Here is a 7110-nt window from a genome sequence, read left to right as displayed (position 1 = left end):
ATGTGATATGTCCTACAACAACAAACAAGGATAAACATGTTACATTCATCAACAACTACCGCAAATTCCTTTGATCTCTTCAAAGGTATTGTAGAGCATTCCATTATCCTACGTTATCTTGCTCTTTAATGGCATTAAGCAACCAGACCTCTCAACTTTTCGGCGAGCTAACCAAAGATCAGCATTCTACTTGCTGCAACCCATTCTGTTGTTGGTACTGTCATCTTGTTGTTCTTGCAGAACTTTTCATGCTCTCGATTCAGAATTGCCTTCTAACTTGAGGAACTTTTGCTTGTTCATGATCTTCTTAGTCACTTCCTACGACAAACTGAACGAGAAGAACTGCTAATACTTATTCCTGAATCATACATTTCACATCTTCTGAACTGATATTTGCCTTTCGGTGCTGCTCCTCAGAAAGGCCACCGGCATTATCGAGTTTAGGCATAGTTTGGCTCATGATTTTGACAAGCACCATATGCAACTTCAGCTTCATCAAGCATGTGGTTCATCTTCAAGGAAAATTACTTGTGCCAAATAATAGTTCTTCAGACACCTTCTTGACAGCTGAAGAGAACCCATTCTCTGTCTCAAGTTGAATCATCCACACTTCCAGATGCCATTCAATTTGATCTCCATCTAATTACGTCCTCTGCTGTTTTATCAATGCATGAAAGCTTCGATCAATTATGATCACCAAACAAATCTTACTGGTTGATGTTGCAGTCTCTGAACTCATTCAAAATTTTGGAAGTAGGATCCTAAAGCTTCTTTACATCACCATAAATGATGTTTTACGATATCGAGCACAGAAAACTAAGCTCATTTGTCACATCAATAACCAGGATCTTCACTGCTGAGAGCCACTAGAGTAAATCATAAGCCAGAGTCTAATCTTTCTTGGATCAACATAATTGTGTTGTTTGATCATGTATTGTTGTCATGTCATATTGTTTGGTACGCTTGTTGTAAGATTGATACTATTTGGTGGTCGATCCCTTTCCTTGCTTGGTCGGTGGGTTATTGCCTTCGTCTAAGCTTAAGATGGTATGTGACGGTGTGAGTGAGCCATTCAGGTTTTAATTTCTTGCTCTCTAAGGGACAATTAAGGCCAAAGACTTGGGGGTTTGTAAGCAATCCTTTTGCCACAGTCCTTTGAGCTTACTCTTCCTTTAGGTTCAACCTTCTGTTGGCTTTTCACAGTCTCTATCTACCTTAGGCCTAGTGTCATTTTCAATCTATGTCTTCACTATTACATCAGGCTTCATGGTCTCATCTCTTTAGCAAAAGCAAAAAAGAAGCATCACTTTATTCTATGATCATCTTCTCCTTGTTTCTTTGGAATCCTCAACTCCTCAAAGCTTCGTTTCATTGGTGCCTGATTCAAGGTCCAACTTGCTAATTGTCAGCTGTCTCATCAGGTTCAATTCTGATGGACATGTGATCAGCAAACAAGAACTTCTCAAGATCAAGGCATTGGTCCGAATGCGATACTTTTCGGTGATCGTGTTCGATCATTCACTGAAAAATCTCTTGCTGGATGATCATGATCAAGCATAATCTCAAAAGTGAAAGTTGGTCTAAAAGGTCAGGAAGCTAAGCTCTCATTTCATGACTAGATCAGATGGAGGCAAAACCCACAGACTCCAGTAAAGTAGATTGTTGGCATTGCCTGGTTTCCGATTTCTCTACTGGCCTAATGATGCGTTCTACCCTCTGAGATCAAAACTAGGCATGACAAATGAATCTTGTAAGATCTGGTGAGCTACTGAATCACAATTTGTCCAATAATGGCAGAATGCAGAAGGCAATATGACAGTAATTCTTTGATGAACAGGAAGTGATTTAGTGGTTCAGGTTGTAGACTATGTTTTTATGTTTGGCTTTTTATGGTTGAACACAAACCTGTGCTAAATGTAATAAATAGGTTCTTCATCTTTCCTCTCGAGTTCAATGTTATCATCATGCTAATGGTTAAATGACGGAAATCGACTACAGTGGTATGTTTACAAGTTTTCGAATTTTAAGTTTATAAGGATGAATATGACAAGTACTAATTTTGGAGAGCTATACATATGAAGTTCTATATACATTTTTCTTATTTTTTTTAATAATGCCAGATAATGCAGATTGATATACCAGTCGAATTTGTTATCAGAGCATATATCAGAGATTTAAATCCATAATCAGATGCAGATGATCCCAGTTGTTATCTATATGCTGAAGTGCTCAATAGTTGCAATACTCACTAATAACATTGACTTGGCTTGGGCATGATTAGCAAGAAAAAGTAATTATTAGGGAAAAATTATTATTGTTATCTTGGTCAACCCAATATGATCCAAACTCATATGAGTATGATTATTCGAAGTATCTCCGAGATGACTTCGAGGTGGATGTGTCAAACTTTCGAGATGAAAGTATTACGCTCACCAAGGTGAAAGTATTGTGCTCATGAGGTAGAAATATTACGCTCTTAAGGTGGCACTTGCATGAAAACTAGGGTCGAAGGAGATTTCTCGATCCGATCCCTCCAACACTCAAGTTAATAATATGAGGTTTTTAAACGTGGGCTCGAGTAATTCAAGAAATGAGATAATCCTCTTTATTTTCATACTTTTATATAGGGGGAAGGAAGCTTATAATGTTCTTCCTTGCCATAAAAGAAGAGAAGAATCATCTTCCTTATCATAAGGGGAGAGAAGTTCCTTGTCATAAAGGGAGAAGAGAGTTTAGAATCATCTTCCTTATCAAAAGGGAGAGAAGGAAGTTTGTAATTGTCTTTCTTATCATGAAGGATGAGAAGAAAGCTTGTGATTGTCTTTCTTATCATAATGGATGAGACGAAAATTTGTAATTATCTTTCTACTTTGAATCTTCATCTACATAGGTAGATGGGTGGAGGGTGACTTGGATTTCATATGTCAACTGATAGTAGATTTTCTATTATTTATCCCCTGTGAAGGCATGCTCCAAGGCTCTTACGAGAGGGGTTTGAAGTGCATTAATTAGTTCGTCTGATAGAGGAGTATTCGAGATCTTGTCTTGTAGGTTGGGTTTTCCTAATTCAGGTGTTTCAAGCATGTTGAGCTTGTATTTTTACTATAATGGATTTCTCTTGGCATGGGTCGGGTTTTCCCAACTCACATATCTCGCCACATTTGGCCTTGCACCTCCACCATAGTAGATTTATCTTAACGCAGGTTAGATTTTTCTGACTCAAATGTCTTGTAAGCATTTTGCCTTATGCCTTCTTATAACGGATTTATCTTAATAAGTCAGGTTTTCTTGACTCATGCATCTCGACGCATTTGACTTTGCATCTCCGTTGTAGTAGATTTATCTTGACGCAAGTCGAGTTTTCCCGACTTACGTGTCTCGAGCGTATTTGGTCTTACACCTCCATTATAGTGAATTTATCTTAGCACGGATTGGGTTTGCTAGTTATAGGTGTCATGCAAACCACTAACGTTAGTGATGGCATGTGCGATACGTTACACAATTTCTTTTGGTTATTATTATTATAATATTTTTTCTTACTTTATATTATGTGATAAATATATATTGTGATATCCTTGGATATGTGCAATAGAAATTAGATCATGATGAAATCATTATAATGAGACCAATTCACCTTTAAATATAAACCTTAAATATTCGTAGTCATAAGTTATTCGAGAAGAACATCAAGATAACTGGACAAATCGATATGCTATATATCTATCTATATGATGGAGATAGCTGGTCACCAAATGATCTACTTACGGAATGCTAGATGGTTAATGATACTTTATCAACCAACCTTACCAGGGTCAATCGGATCGTGATGAATTCGATAACTATGAGATTCAGATTGAGAGAGGAGGATTCTAGGATATTAGATGAATGAGAGACTCTAGATATATGGTAACTGATGGTAGAAATATCCAATGGATTATATCCCACTGTACTATTTAAGGGCTATGACATGGTGGCATAATACATCTATAGTTGATAAGTTAAGTAAATTATTATAGGAATAATAATTCATTGAGTCAAAAGAAGTTCTGACAAGTGTAACTCACGACCAGCTCAGTATTGGGCCTAGAGAGTCATACACATATAGTGGACAACGTGATGAATAAAGAATTAGATATGGGATATCTAGTAAGTCCCTATTTTAATGGATCCTTAGGAGAGACTCAATAGAGCTTAGAATGGGTATTGAATGGGGATCCAATATGCATTAAGCCATGAGTAATTGGATGGAGATCCAATATTCACTAAGAATGATCCATTAGTATTCGTTAAAGGAGGCTATCTGTAAATAGAAGTTGGGATTAAAAGGGTTATAGGCTAGACCTTTATTGTTGGCAACCTCCTTATCTCCGCTCCTCTTCTTCCTCCAACCTCTCTAGTGCGAGAGGATAGTAAGAGAGACCAATCCCTCCTTATGTGCTATTATGTGATGGTGCACAATTATGAGGAAAGAACGTGCTACGCAAGAAAGTGCATCGTTGCTGTGCTCATCGTGTGGATCACAGTTAGAGAGGAGTTTACGAGAGCTCATTTATTTGTAGATTAGGATATGTGATCTTATGGGATATACGAGTTTTCTTAGGTGAAAATATCTCACATCTTTCATTCAGTTTTTGGTTTCGAGTTTTACATTTTCGATCTTCACACGATGATTCAATAAGATTATTTTGATAAATCAGTTTTTATTTTTATTTTTTATTAAGCATGTGATACTCTCCAAGATTTCCCAACAAGGTTTTCTTAACACACATCTTGGGTGCATTTAGCCTTGCTCTTCCACCATAGTGGATTTATTTTAACGCGGGTTGAGTTTTTCTGACTCATACATCTTGGGTACATTTGGCCTTGCACATTCACCATAGTGGATCTCTAATATTCTCACCGTGGTGGGCTTCAAATCTTCTCTCTGTCATAGTGGATTTCAAGTCCCTTCTCCGTCGTAGGAGATCTCGAATCTTCTTGCTGTGGTGGGCTACAAATCTTCTTTCTTCAAGTTTGTTTTCCGTCGTAGCGAATCTCAGATTTTCCTACCATGATAGGTTTCAAATTTTCTTTTTAGTGTGGCAGATTTCATATCTCTTTACTATCATAGCGGATCTCAAGTCTTCCTACTATGGCAAGCTTCAAATCTTCTTTCTGACATAGCATATTTCATGTCCTTTCTCCATATAGTTGATCTCATATACTTCCACTATGGCGGGCTTCAAATCTTCTTTTCGTCATAGCGGATTTCATATCCCTTCTTCACTATAGCGGATATCAGGTCTTCCCACCGTTGTAGGCTTCAAATCTTCTTTCGTCATAGTGGATTTCATATACCTTTTCTATCATAGAAGATCTCAGGTCTTCCCGCAATGGTGGGCTTTAAATCTTCCTTCTACCATGACAAATTCATGTCCCTTCTTTGCCATAGTAGATCTTGGGTCTTCTTGCCATGGCGGGCTTCAAATCTTCTTTCTATCATAGTAGTTTTCAGGTCCTCCAATCGTGGTAGGCTTTAAGTTCTCTTTTCGCTATAGTGGATTTTGGGTCCTCCCCCCACTATGGATGATATCGATTCTGATCGACATATAATGGTGCTCTCCACAAGAGATGTCATGATGGGTCTTATCACCAATGATAGTCTTGGTGGTAAATCAGAGGTTAAGTTGATTGATGAGTGCTTGTACCTAGCTCTTCTTCTTTGAGACAAATAGCGACCGCGATAGTTGAAATTCTATGGAAAACATCAAAGTCTCTTCCATAGTGAGCATAGGGTATAGAAGGTTGTCCTACATGATGTAAACGAAGATCACTTGGAGGAACTGCCCGTCGAGCTTCTCACCATTGAGGGCGATGGGACCCTGTAGGCTCTCCCGCATGATACAATTCGTGAGGGCATCGATTAGGGTGGGCTTGCCAGAACCATTCATCCTAAACATCATGAAGATCTCTCCTTTCCCCACCTTACTAAAGAATTCAACAGTGTCTCGATCCTAAAAATCACCTCCAGTGGCTCAAGACCGATAGCGGGTTCGATAACGAGGTTATTTTTGCATAAGAGTGATAACTTATGGTGCTTCTTCATTGTACGAGATATCAGTAGAGATAAGAATGAAGGTGAAGGAGGCAAAAGGCCAAGTGGTCGTCAACGTCACCTCCAAGGGCAAAGTCAACGAACTCGAGGATGTGGTGCTTCGGAAAGGCATAGCCATCACTCTCGACGATGTCACCACTATGAGCGTCACTGACATGCTTGAAGAGTTGGCCAAGGGTGATGGACTTGCCACTGCCATCACCTCCGAAGTCTTAGTTAGTGTTAGATCGGGGGCTATAGGATGAAGAGTTGGCCGAGGGTGATTGACTTACCATCGTTGTTGCCTCCGGAGTCCTGGTTGGTATTAGCTTGGAGGTTGTGAGCTAGTCGAGAGTGATAGACTTGCCACCACCATCACCTCCAGAGTCTTAGTTGGCATTTGCTTGGGGACTATGAGATGAAGAGCTGGCTGAGAGTGATGGACTTGCCACTACTGTCACCTTCGGAGTCTTGGGAGCTATGGTGGCCGAGCAAGCCGTCATCGCCAATGTCCTTGGCTAGCCATTGGGGTGGCTTGCTAGTTAAATAAAGATAACTTATCCACAAACTGGGGCATGGCATCGCTTCACTATCCATTTTGATCTTGTTGGAGTCTCTTATTGGGCTAGTTGGGGCAATAGCGGAATAATAGCTTGCATTATGTCTATTAGCATCTGTACCTACTAAGCGAGGTTAAAGAACACCTCGACAGGAATAAGCAAGTAGCTCAAGTTCATCCTTGAGGGTGAGGGACCTAAGTCATTAAATAAATGCTAGTACCTCATCGATATTTGTACTAAGGTAGGTGTATCCACATATAGGAAGGATGACAATTGCCCCCCTTGAGCAAACGTGTTGTGGGTTGGAGGCGAGGCCTCATCGCTAAAATGTTTGTTGAGAGTATTGGTAGGTGAATATTTCTTTGACATCGGGCCCTCCTTTTAATGCTAAACTATTAGGAGAAAATGTCATTGATGTCTTAGTCAACCTAACATGATCTAGACCCATGTGTGTAGAATTATCCAAAGTATCTTTGA

This window comes from Musa acuminata, chromosome BXJ3-8, assembly GCF_036884655.1.
Source record: "Musa acuminata AAA Group cultivar baxijiao chromosome BXJ3-8, Cavendish_Baxijiao_AAA, whole genome shotgun sequence".
Lineage (NCBI taxonomy): Eukaryota > Viridiplantae > Streptophyta > Magnoliopsida > Zingiberales > Musaceae > Musa > Musa acuminata.
This window is presented reverse-complemented; position numbering follows the sequence as displayed.